The 14,902-nt window shown below is 41.7% G+C and overlaps 1 protein-coding gene across 1 annotated transcript in view; it reads right to left on the reverse strand.

The window, feature by feature from the left end:
- Positions 1-14,882, reverse strand: part of LOC139760802 (sodium/calcium exchanger 2-like) — a 168,588-nt gene extending 153,706 nt beyond the window's left edge. Inside the window, exon 1 of the mRNA XM_071684420.1 lies at positions 14,761-14,882. The gene's annotated coding sequence lies outside the window, so the exon portion shown is untranslated. The remainder of the gene's footprint in view (positions 1-14,760) is intronic.
- Between the last annotated feature and the right edge of the window lie 20 nt (positions 14,883-14,902).

A 14,902-nucleotide genomic window follows, 5' to 3' on the forward strand; every position in this document is an offset into this window, starting at 1 on the left:
AACTGTGTCTAGATTCTGAAGTAATGAAGGTACGCTTGCAACACTGCGTCTCTGCTTGGCACTCCTTGAGCCCGACATTTAACACACTTGGATGCACCAGCGTGGGCGGATGGATGGGCGGGGAGCTCGTGTGCGTGGGCGTTGGGGGAGGCTGGCGGGGTTGGGAGTGAGGCAGACTACGAGGAATGTATGTCGCGTGGCGCGCCCGCGCGTGTGCACGCCACCCCTTCACCAGCTAATACCAACCACGTCCACGTTCTTGATCAACTCTCGCAGGCCAGCAACATAAGCATCAGGGAACGTCCGTGGCGACGCCTGCCAACACTTAGGATCGTCATGGCAACACTTAATAACACAAGAATGCCCATGGCAGCACATCACAACACTACAACGTTCACGGCGGCACTTGACATACGTGGGCAGTAGTGTGTGTGGGAACCAGAAGACCACATCAAGTGACTGAAGCAACACTTGCGAACACAAGCCACTGGGAAACACTCAACTTGTGTTCCACACTTGGCAATCATTAGAGAAACATGACAAAACAATATCCAGGAACCCATCTGGGACATGCCCTCACATCTGCTGGACCTGCCAACACTTTCCCTAACTCCATATAGACCTGAGACTTCGAAGTCATGATCATGCAAGACATGCAGGACCTCTCCAAAGGCTGCTGTTATTTCACAAGCACTGTCGTGGCCCGGATACGTATGAAGTAATCAGTATGCACGTAATAAATATGGTGGACGCTAGCCAGACACGTAGCAGGGTCGACCGCCTGGTCCTCCCTGTTAGTGGCTCAGTGTTTACACTTCAGTTCAAGTCCACAGTTCAGTGTCACATTTTCCCTTAGTGTGGAAGTGCTAATCATCCTATTTGTACAATGAGGAGACGCGCGCTCGACACTAACTCTTCTATTTCCTCTCTACCAACATCTGCATCATAATGATCAGTATCAAAAGGACCTTTAACATATTGTTTAAAAACTCATCATCATCCTTTTAGGAACACAACCAGAAATTTGCATAACTCGTCTCTCTTGTGTAGCCTTCAGCACTTAGTGTGCATAAAGGATGTGACTGAAAGTTTCCATAAACATCTTTAATACCAATTCATCAACGTCTTCAAGTTGCCAAATATAACCATATCTATACAAATAAATCCATAACCCATGTAACCATCCCCTACGATCATTTATACCAGACGTCGTACACATTTCGACCTTCTGAAACATACAGAGAAGCGAATCATTATTCTATAGGGCTATACAACAACACAGACGAACAGCTACAAGCACTGATCGCACCAGTAACGCAAGATAATGACGAGAGCGCGAGATCATATGAATCTTGTATCATCCAATCTACGTTACGACGAGAAGCTGGAGGTTATACAGCAACACGTCACGGTGGCAGATGTGGAGCAGCAGTGTCACCCACCTAACCTACTGAGGCTGGAACCCTCATCATCATGTGACCCAAATCACCCTAATTACACGAGGCTTAATCACTCCAGGAATTGTTATAATTACGATTCATTCTGAAGCTGTGGGGGGTTAACCGTTTATCGACACGTTATAGCGACCAGCGTCATGCTGCAAAGGGTGGCAATCACGGACGAACTTCGAGATAATGTACTATTATGACGCAGAGAGTTTCTTCATTCACTGTTACGGACGGAAGGTAATTACTCCTCCCTCCCTCCCCCTGTGTCATTAACGGCTCCATTACCATTAACGAGAGACAACCAAGAGAAAAAGCATCGCTAATTCTCGTTACTTTATTCTCAACTCTGGGAAAATGTAACAAGGTGAAGAGTTTGCCCACATTAAACAGCTTCCTGCCTGTCTTACTTGCCCACTACGATCAGCGGCTCAGATATTATGTTTCCGCGACAAGGGAAAGCTGCGGTTACCGCCCCCCCGTCATCACATCTCATGAATACACCTGTAACTGAACTCATTCAGTGACTCGATCCCATCGGCAGTCATCCTCTTTCCTTCACCTCTTATATTCTTCGGCTGAAACAAGTGCTTACCGAGAAAATATTTACGAACAATAATTTGTGACATTTATACTTGATATCTATGCTCAAACATGCTATTACCCCAAAATAAACCCAAAAACTAACTTTTTCCCCCCCAATTTCCATCACAACATTGTATGCAAAACGTTCGCGAATCCTTGTTGGGGACATGTATTATCACGACGGCGTTCCCTGGGGCGCGGACTGTGGATTTTCCATCTGTCTGGATTAAAGCGTTGCGACCTTGATCCTCTTGTCTTGATTGAGGATACGTAGAACTTCACGTGTATGACTGGGACGGTTATGTATGGCTGGGTTGGTGATGCCTGTTATTTCCTGCAATAGATTCTACATCTCTCATGTTCGCTTCCTGTTACAAAATCATCAAGACAGTAGCTCTGAAAATTGCAACATTATTACAGTGGTATATTGTCGAGGGCTGATCCAGTAACTTAGATACTCGTGTTGTACATTAACTTGGCATGATACTGTAGTGAAAGCTGTAACACACGTTGGCATAACTGTTCGGACATATCTACAGGTTACGTAACTTTGAACGTGGGCTGCTCCAGAACGCTGTTGTCTGTCTTACCGAGGTATAGCAAGACCAAAATCAGTCGCTTAATGATTCCAGGCGAAATCATTTGCATAAGTACATTAGTTTATCGAACGCTACTTGAGCGTTATCAATCTGAGCTCTCTGTCTTAAGTACAATAACATCAGCGTATTACATTTCTACTATGGTTTGCCATACATATGCATATGTATTACTTTAGTAATTACGTCTTAAGGCTCTAACAGGACTTGAAAGATTTGGAAATGTATACCTTCTTGATTCCTCCTTCAGCTTCCAACACCTCATGAGAAATTCAGATACGCCTGCCACATCTCGCACGTTACACCGATAATTTGCACAAAAGTGCTCCATGAAAATGTTCATACGCGTGAAATATATTCTAGGTTCTGGCAGACATAAAACTGCACTTTGCTGATTACTTATGATCCGTTGGTCTGGGCTAGACTGGCGTGTGCTGTCCAGCTGGGCCTGTCTTCTGCTATATTTTATTGAAATGGTATTTCTATTTTTAATGATAAGAGTATAAATATAATTTTCCAGTCGTTGCTGCCACCACAGGTGGCCGATTACCACCATAAACCACGACTTGGTAACACTAGTTACTATAGGACACCACCTGCCACTTAACTACCATTTCACCAGCTTTCATCTTCTGAAATCGGGTGCTATCTGTCACCCTTACCATCTATCACTAGGAATTAAGGACTTCCAACATCTGGTACTAATGGTTACCACCTACAAACATTTAACAGCACTAAATACTAACCACCACTACCATAAAACGCACGTCAAAATTAACAACCACCTGTCACCAACAGGTTATTCTTCGTAATCTCTGTGCACCGCCTGCTACCAGCAATTACTTCCACCTGACAACATTTGGCATCAATTATCACAGATAATTGCCACCTGCCATCATCATTCTGCTGCCAACTACGGCACTAATGATTACAGTATTCCATTCTTCATTTACCACTTGCTCCCTTCAAGTACCACCTGTCATCACCAACCACCATCATCATCTTTCATCGTCTGCTGTCAGCTACCAGCACTTGGCAGGCAGTTTACCCCGCATGGGAAGCCCCAGGCTTACAGCTGTCCCTACAGTGTTGCCAACCACTGATTCCACCATTTCCCACCCTGGCGCAACACCGTCACACAATTAGGGTGACTTTCCATCAACACAGATCGCCGCAATACGAGCCTTCCGTCATAACCACCTTCATGAGCACCATTTCTCCACACACAAGTACACATGTAATGATGTCATTTTTCACTGCAATAATCTCCATCTCTCCCTGACCTCCTTACCTACTTTTACCGTCCCTCTCTTGAGGGAAACCACCCAACCCTACTCCCATTATAACTTCGACTACGACAAACCTTGGGTTTCTGGAACACTAATGCATCAGGCCATATATGTTCCTGACTTCCGGCAATTTGAGAATATTTGGATACATTTGAGTGTCAATATGAAATGTGTGTGTTAATCAGTCTCTCCTTTGTTTGACAAAATTATCTTTCCAGATACATTAAGGACGCGTAACTACATAAGCGTATCTGGCTCCATACAAACACATCAGAGCCCGTAATGTGTATATAACATGTACGACTGGGAGACTCGACGGCAGGGGCCACGCCGGCCGGCGGAAGCGACACGGTCTAACGCACGCCACACCCAGCTCTTCCTGGAGGATACGAGTGGGAAGGGGGGAGACGCCTGCCTATATTGCTATATCACAGCGAATAACAATTTACCACAATATGAATATGAATTATTCATACACAGATACTACAATGTATGCTATAACATGTAGCTTTGTCGAGGTATATGATACCTAGTATTCTTGAAATTTCGTGGAAAAGACTGCATATACTATTTCAAAAAAATAAAAAATACCCAACAAATTGTCAGGCAAGGAGACCAAATGTTTCATATCATAATCTTAAGCCAATAGCATGAACGATCCTATTTTCGAAATACATACCACATTTCTTATGGCAGACACCCAAAACTTCATAGCTGATATAGTTTAGAACAAAAATAAGCTTTAAATAATGTTGTCATCTATTCCTAAACAAGATATACGCTTTTTGACTGAGATTGTAACATGAAAATAGTTTACATGTACAAAACAATGATACGTTGTTGATCTAAGAATGAAAACCGGATAACAACAAATATGGAAAACTTGCCTCAAGTTCTACTGACTCACCAACTATTCCGCGAAGGGAGAGGACTCTGATGATTTAACTCGAATTCCTATCAAAGTGTATTAGTCAACTGCATCTCAAGGTATGTGAGCTATACGAGTTCCGGCTCTGAACATACACGAGCATTTTACATGACATTCAGGAAGTGATATTTAGGTATGGCATCTCCAAATTATCTCAAAGAAGTCTCACCTGCCAGGTTTTCCTTCAGCCACCGCAGATGTTTGGAGAACTCGCATCTTGGCCAATAATTAAGAACAGAGACCAAACTGTAATATAATAAATAATTCCATGAAACTCACGGAGGCTTCTAAAGCATGACCAAACATCCCTTCCATTTTTTTTTTTTTTTATAAAGCACTTCCCCCAACACATTTCAACTGACGAGAAATGGGACTAACGCAAGTTACTCATTTCAATCAATTTCAGCTGCTCTGTCCCCATTCACACAGGGGGTAGGTTATGTGCAGAGGCCTTCACAACCTTTTCACAACACATACACACACACACACACACACACACACACACACACATACACGTAATTTATTTATGGTACAGACAACAGTATTTTGCCACTAATTTTGGATGAGGGAAGAAGTTGGCACGTAACACACGCGTCTCATTTCAGTGGCTCATCCCCTTCCCTGCGACCCTTCCTCTGCAAGCGCTCTATGATGGATTCCCAAGCGTCACCGCTGTGCAACCCCCGAGCCCTCCACGGTTACCACACGAACAATGTGGACTGTCGGAGGGAAAGCTAGACCTCCCGCAGGTCGAGTAATGATGTCTGCCCTCGATAGGGTCCAACGCCACAGTTTCGTCGATCAGGCCGTTCCGTGGGCGTTTAGGAGGACCCAATGCCCACTCACGTACTGCAACTGCTAAAACTCGTCAACAGAGGATCTCCTCGGTGTCTGATTAAACAGCGTTTAATGCAACAATAATCAGTTCTTGCACCGATGGGAATACGGTGCCGATGTTTACGCCTTGTGCCGTCACTTCGTTTGAAAGTACTCAAAGTTTTTCGATACTGTGGAATACACATATCTGGAAAACTGCATCGTAAGCAGTACACATTATAATGAGGGCTATGTATAAATAGCGTCCGTAACTATGAAGAGATACATGTAAAAATAGATCCGCCAATTCTTTGCAAGCTTACAACAACACATCAAAACAAATCTGAAGTGTGCGAGGGAGCGATACGCATGCTGGTCGTCCTCAGAACACTGTGGCGCAGGAAAAATTCAAGGATGAGTAAAAGTGGAGCACGGCAACAGCAGCAATTCCAACCCCTTAGTAACTGTTGCTTTCCCGGACCCAACCTTCACACAACTGACTCTCTCGGTGCTGTCGCTCCTGACCCTTAAGCTATAGATAAATTATAAGAGCGGACTGGCAGATGAACAGAATAGTAGGAAATGAGGGAAGGAAATGGCAATAATAGCACAGGAAGAAAGAAATCAGAAAAAGAACTAAGTGCCTGGCAGAGGCAACTACACCACGTCCCAACGATAACTCAAAAGCAGAATTTCCCGTGTTCCTGCCACACGATCTTGCTCCATACCAAACAGCATCACACGCCATAAACGACTGCAGGAGGCTAAACCTCATGATAGCCATTTCACTTTACAACGTGATATCTCGTACCCAAACCACTTAACCTTCCTTCCTCTGTATTGTTAAACTTAAGAGACTAGTATTCACACGGCAATAACGCTACACTGCTGTGCACTGGGTATTTTCACGTCATAAAACACACAAACTATCAGAGCTTCACCCAGGCACCACACAATTAGACTAGACTTATGATAAACTCAGGTCTGAATCTAAGGTGTTCGATTGCTGCCAATCTAGCGATACCACTGATACGTGCCTGAATATTTTCATTAGTATTTCAGCGGCTTATGAAAATCTCTCCTCCATAGGGACATTAACTATCACAATTACTCTTATAATCATCACGCCTCGATTAATATCGATGACTATAATTCATCGACCGTCAAGTCAAAATGCACTGCATAAAACAAACACATAGTGCAGTGACCTCGCCGTCTGGACTTTTAAAAGAAACTGTGTATGTCTCTGTCTTCAACAACTGAATGATATATATATATATATATATATATATATATATATATATATATATATATATATATATATATATATTGGAATGACTTAACAGCATTACAATCTTCAAAACTATGTTCCCTTGAGGCCCTAAAGATATAAAGCTGTCTCTAACACGGTTAAATGAAATCAAGTCTCGAATACTGCAATAGCCACAGGATGCCTCGTATGTGTGTCGAGTACGGTAACAGATAATCGGCGCTTCACCTGCATTAAGCTTAAGGTACGGTATGTTACCTGCGCTAACTGTGCTAATTCTGAGACACATCTTCAGCAAGATGTATTCTTAAAGCGTGATCTATCATTTTGGCTTGGTAAGTTGAATGCTGCGGTTTGTAATCTGTCTCTGCTTAACTGACAAAAGTCCAACAAATATGACGAGATAATAACACAGATTACACTCCCGTGGTGCAGCAGTTAGAGTTCCTGACCGTGACGCGTTCATGGTCCGCCCAGGGTCGAGCACAAAGGTTCGAATCCTGGTTGCGGCAATCGTTCCATAGTCAACCCTGCTGTTCATCCACCCTTAGGGGTTGGTCGATAAAATGGGTATCTGGCTCAGGCTAGTATAATATACACACACACACACACACACACACACATATATATATATATATATATATATATATATATATATATATATATATATATATATATATATATATATATATATATATATATACCGTCCTAAGTAAACAAAAAAAAAAAAAGTCGATCCAAGTCCCATAATAGGTTATTAAGCACAGCCAGGCTAGAAATGGGAGCTCCGTGTTCCTGCGCTGGTAGCCATTGGTATACTATGACCTCAATGGAGCCACTTTAGCATTTAATGATTCATTAACAAAATCTGACCTTTCAGATCATTTCTGGAGCTCGAGGGGAAGTCGCTGGGTCCTCTGACGCAAGATGTTACAAGAGTCGTTGCTCTACAAGCCGCAGATTACACGCACACGAATTTCCAGCCTCCTTCAGGTTTGAGATATTCAATGCTACTTTATGTCTAAAAACTTCAAATATAATCTAATTAAGGCTGTTAGCCATCTTTGTTTACCCAACCCACTTTTTAAGTTCACCATAGACAAATGCAGGAGAACGAACCATTTTTCTCAATGGATTTTCATTTTTGGGACTATGTTGTCTCGTCTAACTGGCTCCACGATACAAGAGTGGTGCAGTTGGCTGCCCTTAATGCGTGTGTGCATGTCGGTGATTTGGAATAGAGAGAAGTCTTAAATATAAGCTCTAGATAGGTCACTTTTTTTGTAAGGTTAGACTGATAATCTGTGCTATTCGGGAGGCGAGATGGACCAAAATAATGCACACAACTACAAGCTGTATTGTGTTGTATTAACATACATCACATAGATGCATCTCATATGAATGAAAAAAAATAAATTTGGAGGCAGACTCATCCACGGGGCGTGGCTACTGCACTCCCCATGTCCTTATTTATTGTATTCAATTTAGATGGATGATAACTAATTAATAAGGGAGATAATGTCACACAATGTTGGAGTGATCAGCCACATTAAACTACACTGTTAGCGGAAGACCTCGAGAGAACCGACTTCGGATATCAGATAAGCTACTGACGCAACATTCCCTCTCTCTCTCTCTCTCTCTCTCTCTCTCTCTCTCTTACACAAGCTACTGACGCAACATTCCTTCTCTCTCTCTCTAGGCCCTTCGGACGCGGGACCTAAGCCCTCATATATCTATCTCGCCTAATAAGAACGTCTCCACGTAAAAACGAAACAAAGGCGTATACACTTCCTGCCTAAGTTATCGTTCAACAAGAAAAACAAAAATAACAGTAACTATGTAATTCCAATCATATTCAAATATTCACTGTGAAGTCAAGTGAATGGAAATCACTGTTGTAATGAACGGCTCTATACACCATGAGTGTGTTGGGGCACAGCGAAGTGTCATGACAAACGATACGTCGTACAGTTACGACATCTCCCAGGAGCTCCCTCCTCATAAAGAGAAAAGTCATCATATTTCATATTCATTTACGCAAATTCACGGAGTCTCTCTCTCTCCCTGGCATGTCGGGAGCTGCAATATCTTGTTGGTGTGAAAAGCTAGCTGGGTGGGAGATGTGTACTTATCTAAATTACTAAAGAGTGCGTACAAGATTTTACAACATGGCAGGACCAACGAGTAGAGTTCACCACAGAAGAACCTGGGGTTATGATAAACAAATCGCGTGAGTTACGTGTTTTCAAGTGGTATTTGAATAATGAACGGGACAGGGTGCCTGGGGATTAAAAGCCAGCAAGCCACATGTGTAGGTAAGGTAGAAAGAAGTGACAGCTACCCGAGCTGAAGGAATGACGCTTGATAGCCACTAAGTGTTGGTTCAGGGAGGTGCAGCTGTTGGGACGAAGAGCAACAAGGGTTTGTAGAACCTGACACGTGTGGGAAAAGGGGAAAAGTGGAGGCCTTGTGGGAGCTGGAAAGAGGGAGGCAACTATGAGGATCTTGGAGGGGCTGAAGAAGATGAGGGCCCTGGAATTGACTGAAGACGATGGGTTTTGTAGGACAGCGAAGATAAGTCTTGGAATGGATGAATCACAACAGACCAAGCCCAGGGAACGGGAAACCCCAATCCACCTATTCCATCTCTCTAGTCTCCCTAATGGGACAAGTGACAAGCGACGTGTGTCAGTCATGTCATACACAACGTGACTCATGCCCAACGTGGGTGTACCTACCTTTGATAAGGGTATGTCTTGTCAGTAGGCTAACATGTAGGGCTCAACGCACGAAAATCTAAAGGATATATATATATATATATATATATATATATATATATATATATATATATATATATATATATATATATATATATATATAATTTATCCCCCTGCCCTGGCGAGGTAGCATAACGAAGATAAACAATGGCCTCCCACGTATATCCAATTTCTAGCCATTATGTAAAATGCACCGGAACCAGAGTACAGCACTGAGAGACAAGACTGCTGCACCTGCCCTGGTTCTGCCTAGTGACAACCTGGTGACAGCACGTGCCCCATTCACTCCATCCTTCCACCTCCTTAGCAGCCACCCCCTGGCACCTTCCCTCTTTGTACGTCCTTGACACAATACAATCCACCGAACAACCTCGATAATTCACGTTACTGTCAACTTGATGACCTTCGGTAGCCATGTCTTCATATTTCCGTTTTCTTTTGCTTCGAGGATACAGTGCGATTTCGTTCATGATATCTTTTGGATTCTACCATCACAGGTTTTGTCTTGCTGGACATTTTCTCATAATCTCCGTTTACACAAGGCTCCCTTGCTGTCATAATGAGAGTCTTTTCTCAAACTCTGGCATTCCTCTGCCTCTTCCGTATATAGTGGTCAACTCTCAGCTCCATGATAATCCAAGTCATTCTTGGGTATCTCTCTCGTACCGGGCTGAGGGTAGCCGAACGCAGTTCCAAGAAACTGTATTGACAACGTCAGTATTATAGTGTGGTTCATGGAAGCAGCTCAACCAAAAGTGAGCGTAGCGAATAAGTGATCAATATAGTACAGCCAGCCATGCCCCTGTATCTCCCTTTAAAGGAATATGGCTGGTTAAACTGCTCCCTCGTCGCTACTTAACAATACATATCGCCCACTGTAAGCAATCACCCATACGCCTAACTGGATCTACTAGGTATCTCCACTGCCCTTTACTGTTATTCTGTTCGTGCATCTCATTGATCTAGCCTACATGCACATTTTGTTTAATCTTCATGGCATATTCATTACAAAAGTCCTGAAATTTGTATACTAGCACTTCGCAAGAAGTAATTGCCATCTAATTTTGCATATGGGAATGTTTTGAATTCTATGCAGCACCCAGTCCGGTCAAGATCCTCAAGGCGCGACCAGTATTGTTGTAGGCGAGAGTGGCGAGAGGAACACGGCAGTAGTTGAATAGCCTGCTGAGTGCACCGCATTGATCAGCAAACACTTTCATGGCAACTTCCACGAAATACATTAACCGTTGTCAAAACAATCCCCTCCCACTGGCGACATTCAAGGCTCTCCTTTTCCATAAATCATATACCGATTAAAAATAGATGAAATTGTGCTTAATAAGACCGATATTTCTAGGCAACTGAAGAAAACACATTTTCCTAATAGCTTACGGGTGAATATTCTTGAGAAAAGATACTGTATAGAGTACCTCCGTAAATAATCTCATTACAAAACATTATTCCATGTTAACCAAAGACGACTTACTAAGAAATGTCAGTGTGAAATCCTGTATTTCAGAACGCGTAAAATGCTTAGGGAAAATACTCGTTTTCTATTATTTCAATATTATACCTTTCAAAGTGTGCGGCTCATTCTTCCAAGCTTATTAATAAATCGTAATACAGATTCATTACGATCCAACGTCTATATGTAAACACACCCCTTGTCCCGTACCGATCACGTGTTTATGTTGTCGTGGTGATACCGTTTCCAGCGCCAGTGTTTACAAACATATTACACTGATGGTATCCTCTCCATATATACACACACTCCTTCGCCGTTTCCCGCGTCAGCGAGATAGCAACCGGAACACGAAAAAAAAAAAAAAAAATGGCCTCATTCGCTTACATCATCTCAATATCTACAAGCTGGTCCTAAACATCTTTCTATGCTTTCTCCCAACGCTTCATACACCCTGGTTCAGTCCGCTGACAGCATGCTTTCCCCTGTATAACAAATTGCTCAAAGGCATTATATCCTGGGGTTTTCTTCAAATCATAAGTCAGGTTAAGTTCTACGTTTAAACCGAACTATAAGAAGCTTGGCTCATATGAGTCAAGTCATTCAGTTTGATGCTGGAAAACTCTAGCGATCCATATATCTGTTAAATTATGCAGACAACACCGTAGGGGAAGCAGCATTCACTCAGTTTATCCCATACTTCAGCGAGAATGTCTGTGAATCATGTTAGATATTAGGGGGAAAGGTCACAGATGAACGACAGTAAATGTACGTAGCCCTATATTTCCTGTAACCTTCAAAGCCCTCCCCACTTTTTGAGGTTCACACAAGAAAGTATGATGGAGGATTGAGTGCCTACTGGATTTGTCATTCTCCTGTCAAATATTTCTATCTATCCTCAATCAATAGTATGTAAAATTTTTGAAAAATTTATCAAGGTAGCACAAAAAAAAAATGTATATACATATACATCCTCTTAATTCACAATGGTGACCCGACCAATGCACTATAGACATACAAGTTTATGTTTAGTAACATCAGTATGTGATCTACCTGAACCTATGTACATGGTTAATTTATTACCAAATTAAGTAATTAACAGTGGTCAACAAAAGTTTAACTATTTTTGTCCCACAAACTAAAATAGATGGACCTTAAAGTACATTTTATGCTGAATTCAATTGTTTTTAGAATTTTTCCATCGGGCATGAATTTTAAGTGACAGCAACTAAATTTTACAATAAGTGTATATTACTCATTCATAAATGAGGCTGGTATTACACTTAAAAACTTACCTCTAAAATGTAGTTTACAATTTTCAGTTATATTTGGCCTCAGGAACATCCCTCCTAAGTTCAGGAGCAATCTACCAACAGAGAGGGGCTCACTTTCCTTGGTACCCCTTTACCATATCTAAAGTGTCCTTGTGAAATTTTTTGCCGTGCTCATCAATGACTGCCCCAAAAATTTCTGAGAAAAAGTCTAAGTGCAAGTAAAAAAGTGGAACTTTTAGACTTACATTGCACCCCAGATCTTTTACATACAGTAGTTTTGATTCGTGATTCCCCCCAAAAATTATTTGCAAACTCTCTTAAATGACAGCCATGCAGTTTTTTCTTCATTTAGCTCTTCACTAAACTTTTCATCTCGAAGCAGTTCCTCGATCTGTGGTCCTACAAAATTACTCTGATTTTTACAACAGTGATTCTGGGGAATTTATTCCTCAATATGTGAATCCATGGCTAGTTTTTATCCATACCTTTGATGAAATGCTTCATCAACCCAAGCTTAATATGCAAAGGAAGCAGATAAATATTCTCAGGATCAACAAGAGGAGGATTGATGACCTTCAATGGAGTCAGTGATGTTTGTTTTGGCCACAGTCTTTACATAAAGATTTTTTTGTCCCGGCTGTGTCATACATACAAATGAAACAATAAAACTTTGTGTAACCAAGTTGCATTCTGAGTAAAAGTGCCACAACCTTTAGGACACCACATACATTCCACTTGAAGTCCCCATATATAATTTTCTCCAAAAGAAGCTTCATGCTATCATACAATTCCTTCATGTTAGCTGCATCAGCCAGGAGAACAGAGGGAAACATTACCGTTTAAGAGTAGAACTGCTTTCACTCACTTTTGACAAGTCAATAAACAAGTGCCACTCATGTTTTATATTTGTGGCTTAGTGCTTCCATAACAGAATGCTCATCATTGCAAAACACCAGACCATCTTCAAGGGAGAAAAATTAATTGAAAATGACTTAGTGATCACAAAACAAATTTTAGTTTCACTCTGGAGAAGATTCCAGCCCTTTAACCTGGAATGCAAAAGTTCGGCTTGCTTCTTAGACTATATCAAATTGTGGACGAGATCATTAAGATCTTGACTCAGCAAATGTGGTTCACTTGAAGAACAGCTTGCCTCAAATGTTGGATCTATATTGTCCTCTACTTGCTCCACTTTCTCATCACCAGACTCATTGTCACTCAGTGTCATGTGTTTTGGAAGCTCTGGCACAGGTAATTCCCGACTAAGGTAATGGCCTCATAGCAGACAGTAAATTAGGATATATAAGAGTGTGCTTGGATTTTGATGTTATACCATCTATATTTATCAGGCAGAAGTAGCAATCTGAAACATGATCTTTGGGCTCTCTCCAAACCATAGGAATAGCAAAGGCAAGCAGCATGAACCTTTTGCCCATGCTGAGAAGCCTGACAAGTGACACAGTTACTATGGGGGGGGGGCAACTTATATCCTGGTTCCCACTTTACAACCAAAGTAATGCTCATAGCATGTTTTCACGAGGGGTGTGAGAGAATGTTTTTGAGGTATGAATATCAATTTGCCACAGATGTAGCAGAAAGAATTTGAGGTATGAATATCAATTTGCCACAGATGTAGCAGAAAGAATTTGGGCTATTTACAGTTTCTTGGTATCGTAACAGGGGATGGGGTATCAGCACAAACACTTGAGTACACAAAAAGCACAATTTGTCAACAGAGTAGAAAAGACTATTTACACATTGAGTTCTAGCCTGCAACCGACAGAGAACTGCTACTCACGTTTCCAGTCATGTCTCTGCAGGCCCCTGGTGACTCACTTATATAGGCTTGTGCTTTCAAATAAAAGCTATTGCACTTCACAATGAAAATAGCTGTGTTTGTTAAACTTTTTCTTTCAAATGCTCCATTGAGCAGTGGTACATATATACTGCATGTAACGATATGCAAGTATGCTGGAATAAAAAACTATGGGTGATAGAAATTCTGAAAACATTTTTGGGTACTGTACATGTGAATTATACAAAATGGTGTACCTTCATGGATGAAAACTACATGACTAAAAGGATGACTCAACTGTATTACACTTCACACCACTGCACCCACACAAACTGTTGTGAACACCTGTAATCGGTACTAAGAGTGTGATCTGCGTGAATCACTATGCTGGTTAACCAAGTCACTTTGCATACACACACACACACATGCACGTGCTGCCACATGAGATGACTAAAGGTTTCTGGATCCTAAATTTTCCTTATAAACAACTTAACCAACAGATATATTGGTTTGCACTCACCAATATTTGAGGTGTGTTCTAGACGTTTCTCAGAACTTGTAAACTGTCTTCATTTGCTAAGACTCTCGATGAAGTCTACCAGTATTGTCATCTACCGCTTAGCACTTCATTCTAGTATTCTCAGCTGCTGTTTGAAATCATA

Source organism: Panulirus ornatus, chromosome 38, assembly GCF_036320965.1.
Source record: "Panulirus ornatus isolate Po-2019 chromosome 38, ASM3632096v1, whole genome shotgun sequence".
Taxonomy (NCBI): Eukaryota; Metazoa; Arthropoda; class Malacostraca; order Decapoda; family Palinuridae; genus Panulirus; species Panulirus ornatus.